Source organism: Drosophila arizonae, chromosome X (assembly GCF_054131065.1).
Source record: "Drosophila arizonae isolate 15081-1271.41 chromosome X, UAZ_ARI_1.0, whole genome shotgun sequence".
Taxonomy (NCBI): Eukaryota; Metazoa; Arthropoda; class Insecta; order Diptera; family Drosophilidae; genus Drosophila; species Drosophila arizonae.
In genome coordinates, this window is record NC_142927.1 from 6,666,021 (window position 1) to 6,684,033 (window position 18,013).

The 18,013-nt window shown below is 40.5% G+C and overlaps 1 protein-coding gene and 1 pseudogene across 1 annotated transcript in view; one reads left to right on the forward strand and one right to left on the reverse strand.

Moving 5' to 3' along the window:
* kirre (kin of irre) overlaps positions 1 to 18,013 on the forward strand; it is a 66,226-nt gene that overhangs the window by 14,521 nt on the left and 33,692 nt on the right. The gene's annotated exons all lie outside the window — the stretch shown is intronic.
* On the reverse strand, positions 1,154 to 1,753 carry LOC108618074 (proteasome subunit beta type-4 pseudogene; annotated as a pseudogene).

Below are 18,013 nucleotides of genomic sequence, written 5' to 3' on the forward strand. Positions count from 1 at the left end.
ATATCAGCAATTTATGCAAACACTTAAATGTGCCATAAAATTATTATTTGAATTTTGCATCAATTCCTTGGCATTTATTTTTGGCTGCCTGAAAAGTGGGTCAACACATCTGTGTGCGGGGGTGTAAAGGGGGGCGTATTTCATTTTATTTTAGTTTTCATTTTTTCGTATGTTTGTGTTGTTAGTTTGTGGCTTTTAGTAGTTGTTTATAAATTCATACACACTCGCAATTAGCAGAGGACTTTCTGATGTTTTGTTTCCCTTCCTTTTCTATTTTTTCGCTGTTATATACCCTGAACCCATTTCAAGTGGATATTTGGGGTATGCTTGTTTGGTTAACGGACGTGGACAGGCTACGGGACAGCCATAGGCGTCAAAAAAGCTATAAGGTCACATATATATGTGTTGGATCTGTAATAATGTGTAGTGGACTCTATTTAAATCGACGGTCTAGTGGCGAAAATTTGTCCTTAGCTTGTTCGAAATTCTCAATATTTCAAAAAAAATCTGTTTCCTTGAAAAAATATAGAAGAAGTATAGAAGACCTTGTAGATGCTACAAGTCACGAGGGCAGGTTGAAGAGACATCTCTACAGGATCTTTATTAAGCTATCGTAACTTCAATTAAAATTCTAAAAATATTTTCAAGCGGAACTCGAGACTTAAAAAAATAGAAAAGCAAAGCTTGATGCTATAGCTCTTATTAAGAATAGACATTCCAAATATAAATTCCTTATTAAATGCCTACCAAAATGTCGTGGGACCAGGTTTTTAATTTAAGGAAAAGGATTTCTTAATCTTTAGAAACTTGTAACTGAACTACTGAAGACATGATAAATTCTGATGCCGTATGATGAACTGATGAATATCAATGAATACCAATTCATCAATACTATACAACATAAGAGCATATAATCTCCTTTAACGTTAATTCTCAACCTTTTCGAACACAACTCGAGAGCTATAAGAGTTACTCACACAAGATTTGGCAAATACGTGCTAAGTGAATTATGGATAAATAAATGATATATCAGTGTTTTGATGTCTGTCCGAGAAGCTTTCTTATGACAGTATAAAATTTAAAATACATATTCTTTAAATTAAAAAAGGACGTTGTGGACGATGGATAGGGAAATTTGCGACAGGTGTAACTGTTAAAAGCCCGTGTTGAGCTCGGCTATTTTCCAGCACGTCTTGGCCTTGAATGGACCTTTGATTTTGCACTCGTCACGCGAGCAAACGCCAATCGTATAATATTCAATGCTGCGAGTATCGCGATAGAACAGAACTTTCATGCATTCGCGCAGCGCATTGACTGCTTCGACATATGTGAAGGGACGATGGCGCGGCTGGCGTTCACGTATGAGCGGCTCGACCAACACGCGAGAGAATCCGGTGGTAACAACATCCGAGGTTAGGGCCGTGCCGCGAGAGTCCACATAACCGAGATACGGTTTATTGTTGGGAGTCATGCCGCCAATGACCAGATCAACGTCCAACTTATCCCTCTTGTTGCGGCGGTTGTAGAGAAGTCGTGTCAGCCAGCTGTGCAAAGATTTTGGCGACAAATGGTGGCCATCCTGAAAGCAGTGATCCTCGATGATCTTATGGCTGATCGTACGCACCACCGCCTGTACATCGGCAAAGTCCCTGCCACCGCCCAGTATAGTGTTCCTGTTGATCCTCATCACGCGATCAACGTCCTGATAACGGCACGTGTTGCCATAGACGACGAGCGTATCGGCCGCTATCATAACGCCGTCATCGAATTTCACCCCCACCACTGATGAGGCAGGTGTGACGGAGTCTGAGTGGAATCTAGACATTGAAAACAATTTTGCAACTCTCCAAGTATAATGTGCAGAAAAACTAGCCAAAGAATTTATAAAAAACTTGGAATTGATCTCAACTCTAAATCATCTATATGTATAATGAAAGCATTTGGTTTTGTAATAGGCTCAGTATGAGTGAAGCACTTTTATCGCAGCACACTGAGAGCCGTAGTTACCTTGTATGAATATGATTACAGATTTGTAGTGTTTCCTAGTGTTAAGTAAATTATTAAAGAGATAAAGATATCCATTTCTCTGTAACTTTATATGTATGATCGTCTCCATCTATGCTCGTCTGTTTCCGTGTCGCAATCCTTCGTTGCTCATTGGTCCTCATCCTTATTTATCTATCTATCTATCTATATTTATCCATCTATCTATCTACCCATCTATTTATCTATCCATCTATCATGTCTCTATCTATCCATATATCTATTTATCTATCTATCTATCTATCTATCTATCTCTCTATCTTTCTATCTATCCATTTATATCTCTGTTCGTTGTTCTGTCCATCAACCTTGCTGTCCTATCTTTTTCCCGTCATCCTCTCATTTGTCTGTCTCTTCGATCCTCTATCTTTCCCTCCTCCTCATTTCTTAAATATTCTTTCAAATGGTCGATATATTCACTAATTTGTTTCTTATACATACATATCTATAAAATCGATATGAATCGATAACAAACATAATTTATCTCAGCATATTTCATAGTCATTTTTATCAGAAGTCTTTAAATATGATTTCTAGTTTAGCTGGTGATACTTTTTAGCTTAAAAATCATAATTAAAAATAATTTTTAATGACTTATGTAGAGGTATACATTTATAGAGAAGATATGGATGTTAACTCTTAAGCATCGCCTCACAGATTCTACGATATTCGCTCGCCCAGCTGTCCAAGCTCTGAAAAAATGTGAGATATTTAGTGTAGACTATAAAAATATATGTATATTTATATTTTTGGGAGTAACTAAGCTTCGCTGCTCATGTGTGTGTGTGTGTGTGCTGTAAAACAAAAACCTTTACCAACTTCTGCCAACTTGCTTGACTTTTCGCATAGCTCATATAAAGTGAGCAGCAACAGCTGCTGTTGCTGTTGTTGTTGTTGTTGCTGTTGCTCCTAGTGTTGTTGGTGAACTCTTTTGTTGTAAAATGTTGTTGCATTTTGCTGTATGGCCACAAAATATGCTTTGGCACAGATCAAATATGTTGAAAATGCTTATTGAAACTGGCGACAATGAAAGTAACTAAAAAACGATGAAGCAAGAGCGTTGATCGACTGCGCTATACTCGCTCAGCGGCAGCTGAATGTAGCGAACTATGATATCAGTCATGTGCCACGCCCTGAAAATGGACGGCTTAGAATATTTCTAGAATAAGCTAGATCTTTCAGTGAGGCAGCGTCAATTTGAGGCGGGCTAAGCGCTAAAACTTTAAAAGTTGCCACGCCCCTTGAAATATAATGTAAATATATGTATATGTAAATATATGTAAATATATATATATAAATATTTGACAAAACCCATCCACTCGTATCACAGCACGAACGGGCAGCAGACAACAGAGTTTTATGTTTATCATGCGACAAGCAAATTAATTTTGTTGCGGGGCGTAACACTCAATTCATAACAACAACAACAATAACAACCAGAATGTTGACATGCGTGTAGTTGCATTATTATTATTGTTGCTGTTGTTGTTGTTATTATTTGTATTGCTGCGGCTGGCGCAGCAAAAATAATTAAAATCCAAATAAAATGTTAAGTGCAGAAATACCAAAAAAAAAAAAAAAAAAAAAACACAATTATGAACCGTCCAGTTGAGCTACCGACTGTATAATACTCGCTCAGGAATTCTAGAATAGATTAGCTGTCAAATGTAGTTCGGATGGACAGATGTATAGATGGTAGGATGGAAAAATGGATAGACGAAGATATGGAAAGATTGAGAGGGACAGAGAGAGAGAAAGGAAACACGAAAGAGAACGAGAAAGTTGAAAAGAGAGAAACGATGGACAGATAGACGTGTGAAGAGAGGAACGAATAGACGGACGGGTGCACGGCAGATGATGAGAAAAATGGGCGTACGGACATACGGATGGACAGATGGACGGATGGACAGATGGAGAGATGGATGGGTGGATGGATGGACGGATGCACGGACGGACGGAGAGATGGAGAAAAAAAATGGACAAACATACAGATAGATAGACGGAAAGGTGTACGGAAGATCGGACAGACAGTCGACAAACTATTGGAGACACATACATAAGATCTGATGGACAGGCGGACTGATGGACTAACAGACGGTGAGCTGAGCAAATGGACTATGGTCTGCCAGAAGACGGATAGACAGCCATACAGAGGGTTGCACCAATATACTCCATTCCCATCATGAGCGAGCATAAATACAACAAAATTGATGCAAATAAATAACAATAAATACACAGAAAAATAATAAAATACAAAAAAAATAAAAAGAGGAGAGAAAAAAATGCCAACGTATTTAAGCAAATAAATATTTTTTCAATTAGTTGCATGCTGGGCATGGCACTGCCCAAATACGGAATGCCTGATGCTGTAATAAGCAACAGTGGCAGCAGCAGCAGTAGCAGCAGCATGAGCAGCAGGAGTAGCAGCAACAGTGGCAGCAGCAGCAGCAACTATAACAACCGGAAATGCGCCATTGTTAACGGCTCGCCGCCTTCAGTTGGCGTCCATTTGGTGCTGTCGCATAAGCGCGCTTAATATTTTACATGGCTATGGCAATAAAAACTCTATTATTATAAATATTTAACAATTGTGACAATTGTTGTTGGTACGCGACACGCTTAACGCTCATTGTCCTTGTTATCCAAGCCAACAGCCGTTATTCCGGCACGAACTCAGACCCGAGAGCCGAGAACCGAGAGCCAAGCCCCAAGCCCAGGCCCAGAACGCGTGCAGAGCAGCTGCAATTTTCACGCTGCACGCTCGTTGCGTTTTAAACGAGTTAATGTGACACTGTACAACACTGCACAAACACACACACACACGCACACAGGCACAGCTGCTAGTTTTTAGTTACCTTGCTTCAGACTCGATTACATTTTCAGCAACAAACCATAAACGTTGCCCCCAGGCAGCTAACATAAATTAGATATGTGCCACTTGCAAAGTGGCATGGCTCTTAGCCAGTGTTGGTTAACGGGGACAAAACCATTTGGCTCTATGTTGCTCGTAGGCATAAAAGAAAGGGCAGCGCAGTTAAGGCAAGTAATTAATTAGCAAAAAATACAAGCTTAAGACGTTAGCCAACACTGTTAAGAGGTGTAAGTCCAATCTTAAGATGATACGTTGTCCTGCTCTGAAAGAGTGAATATATTATGTCTGGCATTTACAAATATCCAAAGATATCCAGTGACATCGGAAATCTGCACAAAGGTTTTTATCATTGTTCAACACGGTTAATTAGTTTAGATTAGTCAGCATTCAACGGCTGTGTTAAACAATGTGTATTTTTTTTTTTTTTTTTTTTTTTCAATGAGTTTGCTCCCATAAATTTATGTAAAACATCATTAATGCCTATTCTCAAATAACGTAAGTTTTTGTTGTTCTTCAACACTGTCAACATAGTATCGAACAGTTCTATTAAAGGTCACTCTAACCTTTTTCAGTAAAAGTGGCATAAATAGATTATTTATATTATAATTCATCCAATTCCAATTAGCTGAGCTTGTAGCCTTACCTTCAATTTAAAAAGGAATTCAAAAGCTCTACTTGGGCACATTTTTCATTCGCTTTCACTCCAATCAGTTTGAGCTATAAAGCTCTGCTTATATACCTCTAGGAATTTTCCGAAGTTTGTGTCGTTGCTCCATACTGTTAGCTGGTTTTAACACTGCTCAACACTGTTGATCAAATCTTGAGCTGATCTGATTTTCAAGGCAATTCATTCTCTAAACTCTTTCTGAAAACGAGCTGCATTGAGTGCTGCCATATCAGCTGCATCTAACAAGTGGCAGCACTGTTTTGTCTAAATGGCAACGCGCGTAATTATACCTTTGAGCCGTATCGGCCATTTCATAAATGGCTTAAAGCCATTTGCTGTGCAGCAATTGAATGTGAAATGCGACCCGATTTTAGCTTTGATTTTCATTGCGAATAGCTAACTCTCTCACAGACACACTCTCTCCCTCTCCCTCTCTCTCTCTCTCGCTGCGTCTCACTCTCTCCCTCTGTGCGAGGGCACACGAAATGCGTGGCGATGCGCCGAAATTGAATTTAATGCGTTCGCATTAATTCCATAGTCGGCCACACGGCAATTGCCACGCCCCGACGCCGCCCCTAACGGGCCGGGTCGAGAAGAAAAACGTGAAAATCTGGCTGCAGGACAACAACAGCTAGTGCGTGGCCATGGCATGCATTATGCAAAACGACGGCTGATTATTTTCGGGCGGCTCATCAGTGTCGAATGCAATTTTAGCGATTGGCGAGTCGAGTGTGGCATGTGGCGTGTGGCGTGCGGCAAGCGGCAAGCGGCAAGCGGCAAGTGACAAGTGGCAAGTGGCAAGCGCCGACTTGATGCCGCAGCCAAATATTTGGCCAGACCGTGCTGCCATATGATTAATATGCATGGTGACGGTGACACGAGCATTGGAGGGGGGCGGCAGGGGCAGCAACGCATCAAATTGAAAACCCCATAAAACACTCAATTTATTTAAATTGCATGTGATTGACAATCGAACACCGCCCACTGCTCTCATTGTAACAATAACAAATTTCGCTGTCTCAGCTGCTGCTGCTGCTGCTGCTGCTGCTGCTTTATCTTCTTCGTAGTCGTCTTCTTGTTCTTCTTTTTGTTGCTGTATTTTTATTGTCTGGGCGATTGCTTTGGGGGGAGTGGGACAGGGGCGGCAGCTGCTGATTAGCCAACCAGGACACGTAACGCGTAAAGCAAAAGGCGACAACAATAAAAAAAATTGAATATGAATGAGGCAGAATCAAAGGCAAAGATCAAGGGGCTTAATGAAGTCGCACTTGCGCATACTCTAATAATAATGACAATGACAATGGCAATGACAATGACAATGACAATGACAATGACAATGACAATGACAATGACAATGATAATGACAATGACAATGACAATGACAATGACAATGCCAATGCCAATGACAATGACAATGACAATGACAATGACAATGACAATGACAATGACAATGACAATGACAATGACAATGACAATGACAATGACAATGACAATGACAATGACAATGACAATGACAATGACAATGACAATGACAATGACAATGACAATGACAATGACAATGATAATAATAATGATAATAATAATGATAATGATAATAATAATGATAATGATAATGATAATGATGACAATGGCAATGATTACTCTACAAATCTCCAGACTAACTCCATGTGCCCCACCGTAGACGCGTGTCGAGGGGGGCGGGCAGTGTCAAATGGGCGTATTGGCGGAAGCATCATACGCCCAGTTCCTCTGATGCGCTCACATTTGTCATAAACATAACTCAGCAATTGCCCACGCCCCAATGCGCCCACGTACGCCCATCAATTGTCGTTTTTATCAGCGTTCCATGTCGCGTTCGTAATTTTTTGGCGTCTGAGTGCGCCGCGCCTGGTATGAGAGAAGCGAGAAGCGGGAAGCGACTAGCGAATAGCAATGGGGTCCTTGCATCGACGGACAACGCGGCGCACATACCATTTTCAGTATTTCGTATTATTGACGCGCGTCTCCTGCTGCCGTCGCTGCTTAGTCAGCGTAACGCCGCCCCAGCGCCGCGTCGCGTCGCAGCTGCCGTCTCGCTGTTGCCGTTGGCAGCGCCGCATTAAAATTTTAAAATGCGTGCGCCATTTTTTTTTTATTCGTACTTTTTTTGTTTCTTTATTTTTTATTTATTTTTTTTTATTTTATTTTATTTTATTTTATTTTATTTTTTTTTTTTGTGTTTTTGTTGCGTTCATTTTGCGCTCTGCTTGCCTTTTACGCTGCCGGCGGCGCTGCGCGACGCTCTGCCCGCTGCTTACGTTACGTATTACGCCTTCGCATTGTTGTTGCTGTTACTTTCATTGCCGTTGTTGGCGCAACAATTGCCAGCCGAATGGCCGGCAAAGCGCAAACACAGAAACAAACGCACGCACACAAGCACATGCACACGCACACTCAAACAAAACAGAGAGCACAGTGCGAAGCCTTCAACTTAAAGCTTTAAAATATTTACCGTACAATCGCAAGCTTCCGTGGGCAATTAAAGCACTTCGCTAACGCTGCTGTTGGGCAGCGTTGGCAGAACGACGAAGAGAGGGAGAGTGGGAAAAAGGGAGATTGTGAGAGTGGGAGAGCGGCAGAGAGAGCGTTGAAGGAAAGAGCAAGGCGTTTGTTGCGCTGACTGCAAAGCTTCAAGTTAAATACCAAATGCTCAACACTGTTGCTTGTTTGTACTGCTTGGTGTGAGTGCGTGAGTATGTGTGCGTGTGTGTGTGTGCTTATGCTTGTTCGTGTGGGCGCATAAGTAAAAGCCAAACGAATCCAACTTCAAAGCTTTGACAGTTTTGTTTTTGTTTCATTTGCTGTATTCTTAACATTTATAAACCCAACACACACAACAGATCAGACAGTTAACATATGTATGTACATATTTATGTGTACATAAGTATATACGTATGTGCATATATGTATATGCTCATTGTATGGCCCTGTACAGAGGACTGACAGCCACTGTCAAAAACAGATAATACTTTGTCGAACCTTTTTTTGCTGGCCTCTTCCATGGAAATATTATTAATAATCTAAAACCAAAAAAAAAGCTTAAACGATAATAAATAAATAACTATTTAAGCAAAATAATTGTTGAAATTTATACATATTTCGTTTTTCGATTTCCCTAATTCCTGAATTCTGTCAAACACATACATATAACCTTTATTATTATTAAATCAAGGAAAACATATCTAAGACAATTTCCAACTGTTTTGTAAGTTAAGAAAAACATTCCGAAATTATTTTTTAAGTCTTGGAAAATTTTCTTTTAAGGCATATTCTGAGTCAGGCAAAACTTCATCAAAATGCTTTTCATTTGCTAACTTTGAGCAACATACTTAAAACATTTTCTAACTCAATTCTTAACATTGTCCCAAAGTTTTTCAACATTTTTATGCTCATTCGCGAGAATGAAATGAGTATATTGATTTCATGCAGGGTCTGTCTAGCTGTCCTGTTCCGCTCACGGGGGGCGTTAAATGGATTTTCCGATATCTCAGAAACAATGGCAAATGCCATTGGGCATTGGGTATTCTGTAGTCATGGGTATTCTGTAGTCAGTAATGCCCGACTGCAACGTTCTCACTTGTTTCTAATTTGACTTTCACATTTCTTTCATTTTCAGCACTAGTTCCACATGCCTTCACACCTATGCAATATTTTATAATATTTATGTAGATATTAGAAGTAGATGAATTTGATTTCATAAATAGTTCATTTCCAATTCGGTAAACCTCAATTTCAACTTGTTCAGTGAGCAAAAAATAGTGGAAAAAATAAATGAATTTTTCATTTATATTTATTTGTCTTTGATTCGTTTCTTGTTTCATTTTTGGCTTTCAGATAAATAATGAACATGGATTTTGTTGCTTATATTGTTAGAGTAAATAAAATTGTTCTAATCCATTCATAGGCCATTCACTTGCAATGTTTTATTGCTTTCTTTTCTCTTTGCTAAACTGTCAACTGCACAAAATTGAGCGAGCATGAAAATTTCATTGCCTGCTTTTAGGCTCGGCCTCTGCCAGTTGCAAAGCGAATAATGCACGCTCACAGGCAGTCAGACGTATAGAGATTTCATAGCAGGTTTTTAGCCACGCTACACTACACACACAGAGACAGAGCGAGAGCGAGAGAGACAGAGAGAGGGTGAGGGTTGGGGGGAGAGGGGAATAGAGAGAAAGAGGCATGCACAATAGGGCCCTTAAAGGTTTGATAAAAGCCAGCAAGGAAGCCAAGCAACACATAAACACACACACATACACAAAGAGAGTCACACACTCACACACACACACACACAGACACATAGACACACTGACACTCACATACACATAGACACACTCACACACAATGCACAATTTTGCATGCAAACAAACAGCAAAGAGCTAACCGGAGCTGTTGCCCCATTGCCCATTCCGTTCCATTCCGTTTCGTTCCGTTCCGTTCCGTGCCGAGCGCAGCCAACGGAGGCGCATAAATTTGTCGAGCAATCCAAAAAGCATGTGCCAGCCGCCTGGCTACTTTTGTTGCCCCTCGAGAGGACAGAGAAACAAAGAGATAGATAGAGAGGGAGAGTGAGAGAGAGGGAGAGAGAGAGAGAGAGAGTGCTCGTGTGATAGTGTGCATAAGTGTGAGATAGCCGGAGCATGTTGCTCTATTTGTCAGCTCGTGAAACAATCATAACTTCCTCTGCCGCTTGGCTACTTTTTTGGCAGTGCCCGCCGCCCCCTCCCGCTCCTGCCGCTCCTGCTCCTGCTGCTGCTGCTGTTGCTGCTGCCCTCGAACACGCATCTAACACATTGAGCAACGTATTGCGTGCTGCATACATTTGTTAGGCTATTTGGGCATACCCACACACACACACACACACACACACACACACACACACATACAGAAGCATCTTCAGTGCGTTCAGCTGCAGTTGTGTGAAAAATTCATTGAATCCAACGAGCTAACACAGCCACAGCGAGGGCCTAGATAGCTACTGGCAGCAGCAACAACAAACATTTTGACTTTTACACACACACACACACAGACACACACATAGCCATGCCATGTCCTATTCGCTTTTGGCTGGCATCTGCTGGCAGCTCGTGCGTGCCTTGTGCATTACTTTGGCTGCTGAAATATTGCGTATACGCAACGTATTTGCGTGCCTGGCCAGAATTCTCCGGGCGACAACGGGACAGCCGCAGCGACAACAAAACTAACGACTCCGGCACGCCGCCGCCTTATCAGCCTTAACAGCAATGCCATGGACGTTGACTCCAGGAGGCGGTACGTGGTGATGGAGGGAGGGGGCAGGGGCGACAAGAAAGCTTCTGGCATAGTACCACAAACAATTTTGATTTCCTTCCCATGGTCTCAATTATTAATGAGCCACAGATACATAAAATTACTTTGCTAGCTACTCTGGACAGTGCTACTAGTATGTGTGCGTGTATGTGGGTGTTTGGCGGTGACGAAGGCAGTGGGGGGGGGAAGGGGGTCCGCTAAGTTAATGCTAGCAGCAACAGCAGCCAAAGCACAGATGTCTAAAGTGTATTCAGCACGCGAACGCACACAAAATAAATAGCCTCGAATTTCTTCAAAAGAAAAACATGTTTATGGTCAAGGCAAATTATAAACAAAGCAAATTTGAAGAAGAAGAAAGTGAAATTTTGATACAGGCCAGGAATATGTTATGCTAACATCAAACAAGCTGAATTAAATGTCTTTAAGAATAAAAAAAAAAAGCTTTGCAATTAGATATTTCTTTCTAATCAAGCTGAGGGATTTTAATTGTAGCCGCAAGCAAAGCTGGCGGAAAATTGTAGGCTGAAGGCTAAAGAAGAGAGACAGAAGAAAGAGAGAAACTGATAAAAGAGAAAAGAGCGGGATTGAGAGAGAATCAATGAAAACAGGCTTAATAAATACATTTTAATTGGAATTTTTCTAAAATAAAATATGGATATTGCTCCAGAAAAGTCTTCTGTTTATAGCATAGGGAACACCTTTTTCAATTTTTATATTATTTAAGTTTCTCTCTCTTATTTAATATTTATAACATGAAAAATATATTATTTATTTAGCATTTTTATTGTTATACATATAATATATTTAATATTTATTATAATAGAGCAAAGAGATGCTCTGGTGCTTCCTAATAAATAAAATGAAAAAAAAAAATAAATAAATAAATAATAATAATAAAAATAATAATAATAATAATTATAGTTATCTTTTATTAAGCCGTTTTTTTCTAACTTTATTTTATACCACATATTTTTAAATATTTATATATATATTTAAATTATTTTTAAAATTGATTTTTAATTATTTTTATTTTTTATTTTATTTTATTTTATTTTATTTTTTTTTTAAATTCTGTTAATACTTCTTTTAGTATGATATTTAGAAAGTATTAGTCTATATCTCAAATAGGAAATATATATACATGGCTATATCTCTAGTTAGTCCAACAGTCAATCAGTCAGTCATGATTGAATCTCTCATTAGCAGAGTAATTAACTGCAACTGCAACAAAAACGAATTAAATATGTATATATTTATACTTATATCTAAAAATAAAAAGCTATCAAATGTCTGCATAAAAACAAATAAAACCTCATTTAACAGCTGCGGCAATTGAGCTCGAAGTGTTGCTGCAACAATTGAATTTAATTGGTCAATCAGTCAGTCAATGAATCAATCACAAAACAGCTTAATGCAACATGATAAAAATGTGAGAGGATAAAAATAAAAATAAAATAAAATAAAAAAAATAATGCATATATATTTGCTTTGATATGCACAAAGCGCTGACTAAATAAATATAAATCAACAAAATGTTTTTCATGATGTGCTGGACTGATGGACAGGCGGACAGATTGAGCCGACGTACGGTCAGACGGATCGGACGGACGCTGTCTATTAGGAAAATGGCGCTTAAATGCGCGCATCAAAATTAATAATTCATTTTCGCTAGCGAAAAGTTGGCGCTGTTGGCCAACGGCCGTTTGCTTTGGCATTTATATTCATCACAAATATATTTCATTGCCTGCTTCGCTGATAGGCGACGTGACATAATTAGCTGGGCGTGGCTCACTGGGCGTATAATATTAATTTCCACTTAAATGAAAAATTATGCTCAATTTCAGTCAAATTTATGGCGAGCAACACGAGCAAGAAGAAGAGCCCCAAATTTTCTTATTTTCTTTTTCCTGCCATTGTTTCTGGTTTTCCTTTCCTCTCTTTTCACTCTCTTCTTTTTTTTTTTTTTTTTTTTTTTCACATAAATCTCGAAGCGCTAATAATAATAACAATAATAATCAGCAGCCCGAATGGCTAAGGGCGGCGACAAACATTTACGATATTAGCCAAAGTGCTGGCGGTAGGGCGTGGCAAAGGTAGGCAAGCCAGAGGCCTGTGCGGCCATGTAATGCACGGCTATCGCTAGGCGATTAAAATTTTGTTATTAATTACATAAGCAGAGCCGAGTAATATTTCAAGCTTCCATCCCACACTCACTCTCACTCTTCCGCTGCCTCGCCCTCTCGCTCGGCGTGTGCGAGCTGTTAATGTGCTGGGGATTAGTGCATTTAGAAATGCATTTAAATCACTTACATGACAGCAAGAGCGATTCGAAATTGTGATATGAATAGCAAATGTCGATTAAATTTAAGCAAATGCATTCGTTTTGCTCAGCCAATTGAATAAATCTGGCATCTCCTGTATGCATATAGCTAAATGTTGTATCTAATTACCGTTAACTGCATATTGAATATGATTTATGTTGCATGTGCACTCATATATATTCGTCTATACAGATGAATCGCATTCATTTTATATTCACGCGCGACGCCCGCCTCATTGAATGCGAGCGCATCGATGCGCCTCTCAGTTGCATTCATTATGCAGCAGCAGCATTTTGGCAATCGTTTGTTTTCGATGCATTCGCAAAACCCAGAAACAATATTGGCAATGCGACAGCGACAAAAGCGGCGAAACCGAACCTCAGCCACAGCGGGAAATCGGTCAAAACATGTTCAGCTGGAGCGAAGCGATTGCTATCATTTTCTCTGTTTTCACACTGCCTCGTTCCATCTGTCTCCCTCTCTCTCTCTCTTTCTCTCTTTCTCCCTCACGATTTTAATTTACCCGTCTTTTTGTATCTCTATTTCGCTCTTTCTTGCTCAATATTTTCCTCTTTCTTTTGGGGTCTAGAGAAACTCTCTCTCTGTCTTGAACTATCCTGCCCACATCTGTCTGCCTAATTGTGTGTCTCTACCTCATTGTCTCTCTCCCTCTCTCTCTGTCTCTCTCTCCCTCTCTCACTGTCTCTCTCTCCCTCTCTCTCTGTGTCTCTAACTGTCTCCCTCTCAGCCTTTATCTCTCTTTCTCCCTCTCTCCCTGTTTATCTCTCTCTATTCCTTTCTGCCTCTCTCTCTCTAGGCTCATTTGTAGCCCTATCTTTCCCTGTATGTCTCTCTCAATCTCTGAATATCCTTCTTGCTCTCTTTGTTCCTTTCTCTCCCCCTCTCTCTCTCTCTCACTCTCTCTCTCTCTCTGTCTCTAAATATCTTTCTTGCTCTGTCTCTCTCCCACCCCTCTCTCTCTCTCTCTCTCTCTCTCTCTCTGTCTCTAAATATCTTTCTTGCTCTCTCTCTCCCACCCCTCTCTCTCTCTGTCTCTCTCAGTCTCTAAATATCTTTTTTGCTCTCTCTCTCTCTCTGTCTCTAAATATCTTTTTTGCTCTCTCTCTCTGCCTTTCGCCCTGCCTTTGTCTGGTTTTCTCAAAATATATTCCTCTTACTATCTATTTTTTTCTCAAATTTTCTCTCTTTCTATCTCCTTATGTGTCTCTATCCCTATCTCCCTCGCTCTCTCCCTCCCACTCCCCTAAATTACTGCCGCCACTGCAATATTTGTTGATCATATTCAGCTTATTATCCTATATTAACCCCCTAACCCCATCGCTCCTCAATGCCCCCGTCGATTGGCTAGCAAATAGACAGCAATTTGCTGCAACGTGTATTATGTAATTGAAATTGTGCAAATCATTTCACACTTTACACAGTTTCATTCCCACCCCTCCCCTTGCCGGCTGCAACGCTTTGCTCTAGCTGTGCATTTTGCTTGCCATAATTTCTATCAGCAATACAGCAGCAACAACAACAACAACATCAGTAGCAGCAAACAGCATAAATGCCGCTGGCTTTGCACTTTTTGCATTATTTTGATTACTTTCATAGTACCAAATACCCTGTTTTTAATGAGCGCGAAAGCGAGTTGAATGAGTTCGCTGGAGACTGAAAGCTGAACGGGATAGAGTTGAAATTTAACCCAGCAAATGTTTCTCTTTCCTTCTTTCCACTTCAATACTTCTACATCTTCCTTTCGCTCTATCTCCTTGCACTCGCCGTATATCTCACTCGTCCTCAGTCTCTATCTCTCTCTTCCTCTTTCTCTACGTCTCTCTCTCTCTCTCTCTCACTCTCTCTCTTTCTCTCACTCTCGCTCTATCTCTTTCTCGCTCTCTTACTTACTCTACCTCTTTCTCCCTCTATGTTCCTATGTCCCTCTCTTAGTTTCTCTATCTTTCCCCTATCTTTCCCTGTGCTCCTAGACTTCTCTCCTTCTCTCTCAGTTCTCCCATATTTCCATACGGATTCCAGGGTATCTGATAAGCGATATTTGCTTGTTTCCTGACATTCATGTTTTTCATATTTATTTTCATTTTCAGTTTGTGTTTTCACTATTGACAACGGCAATTGAGCTACAATTTTCCGTCTCTTTTCGCTCTACATTTCATTTTTTTCCTGTTTTGTTAATTTATGTTTTTTTTGTTGTTGTTATAATTGTTGGATTGTCCATTGCGTTAGCTGTTATTTGAAACTTAGTTGATTCTGCTTTGGTCAACGAAAAAACACCGTTACTTCGATAAACATTGATATTAATTGACGATTTTATTTCTCTTTCTCATTGCAGGTGAGTTTTGAACGGAAGAGCTCCATAAAAGTGTTTTACATAGAGATAATATACATGAATATAAATGAATGCATATATATTTCTATCTATCTGCAATATAAAGCTATGACCCATAACTCTCTAAGGTATTTGTAGTCGTTAAAGGTATTAAATAAATATAAATAATTTTTAAGAATTATATTATAATTTGCTGGCTAAATTTAGTCTATATAGGCAGCTACATAGCAGAGATCTATTTGTAAAACAAAACTATCGATAATTTTAAATTTTAATGAACTCCAAGTTAACAGTTTTTTTTTTTTTCGATAATCGGAAAGTGTCGTACCCTGCCAATGGGCTCGAAGGATGAGTCTATGGCAAATCATATCTATTATTATATGAGTCAAGTGCAGTGTGAGTGGAATTTTAATTAAAGTGCCACGCCCAGCTGATGGCAGTAGCTAATAGAAGGCGAGCATAAAATGCGATTTTATGAGAGCCGGGCAGGAGACGGCGGAGTAGGAGGAGCTTAAGGCGGATGACTGTCAAATCGGAACGAGAAAAAAAAAATAAAAATAAAGAAAATTCCATTCCGAGTCATCAGCTTGGCATATTTTTTGTTGCATATTGCTTGAGCTGCAAGTTGCGTGTGTGTGTGTGTATGTGTGTGTGTGTGTGTGTGTGTGTGTGTGTGTGTGTGTGTGTGGCACGGGCTTTCAAGAACCATCCATTCACAATGCTTGGACCATATTTTTATTTAAGTTTCTTTTTTTTGCTCCGGAAGTGTGGGTGGGGGTGTGCGGGCACTTTCTGGTTTAATGCTTTCCTAATTGAAAGTTGCGAAAATTCCAGGTGAAAATGCGAAAACTGTGCGCAGCAAACCACAAAAAATAATAATAAGAAGAAGAGTAAGAAGAAGCCGAAGAAGCGAAAGCAAAAACAAATCAGACCAAAGCAGCAGCAGCAGCAGCAGCAGCAGAAGCATTCACAGCCTATGCCATTCCGTTCTATTGAGTGGAAAAATGCCAAAGCAAAGCAGAAAGCAAAAGGAAGAAAAAAAACGCAAGCGGCAGCAGCAACAACAACAACAACAACAAGTGCAGCGAATGTACACATGGTGTAATACTCTTGCTCGCTCGCTCTCTCTTGTGCTCACGCTTGCAGGCGTGCGCCAGGACGTTCGTATGTGTGTGTGTGTGCGTTTGTGAGCTAACCAATGACATGCATAGAGGAAGCACAAGTTAAAGAAGAAGCAGCAGCAGCAGCAGTGGCAGCAGCATAAGCAAAACTACGGCATTTTGTGTTCCTTTGCCTTTGCCTTTGTCCCGTTAGCTCTGCCCAGAGTGCGGCTTATCTTCACCAAATGCAGGTCAGCTTGTATGGCAGCGGCAGCAGCAGAGACGGCGGCAGCGGCGTAGGCAGAGGCAGAGGCTGAGATAGTTGAGCAGACAAAGGCAGAGGGAAAGGCAGGAGCAGAGATATTTGAAGAGGCAAAGACAGAAGCAAAGGGGGAAACAAAGGCAGTGGCAAAGGCAAAAGCAAAAGCACAGGCAGAGATAGTTGAAGAGGTTAAGACAGAAGCAAAGGCAGAGGCAAAGGCAGACGCAAAGACAAAGGCAGAGGCAAAAGCAGAGGCCAGAGATAGAGGCAAGGCAAAGGCATAAAGGCCGATGAGGTCGAGAATGTGGCAGGTGCTTAGTACAGTTTTTGTTGTTGTTTTTTTTTTTGTTTTTTTTGTTTTTCTGTCTGTCTGTCTGTCTATGTATCAGTTGTTCAGCTTGTTCTCGCTCAAGGTTAAGTACGAATTAGCCTGGGCATTTAATTAAGTGGGCGTGCGACTTTTGGGCGGGCAAAACACCAGGCTCTCGCCTGCGCTCACACACACTCTCTCTCTCACACACAGACACACACACACACACTCTCTCGCTCCTGCATATTGTATTGTGTGTAACCCACTCACGCTCAGGCAGCCATAGCGCCAGCTGAGCGATAATAATCGAACTGTGCTGCATAGCAAAACTGTGGCAGCAACTAAATCGAAATTGATTGCGCCAAATGACCCCAAAAAATACACCACACACACACACATACACACACAGTGAGAGAGAGAGACAGCGGGAGGGAGCGAGATAGAGATATGCATAGTCTTCTTGGCCATTTTGTTGGCTCTGCGGTTTCCGGCTACTATATTGTACATATGTATGTATGTATTTATTGCTTTTGGCCAAGCGAAACAAAGCAAAGTGAAGCAAAACATTCGCATCAATTATTAAGCCGATTTTGCACGTGTAAATCGCGTCGAGCAGTTTCAACGCTCGTTTAAACCAAACAAAAGCCGAAACACAACAGCAAAACTAATTAGTTGTCAGCGACACGTCAGCCATACGGCAGCGATAACACGCCAGCTAAGGACTAACACAAGGGACCAACGCACACATACAAACAGAGACATA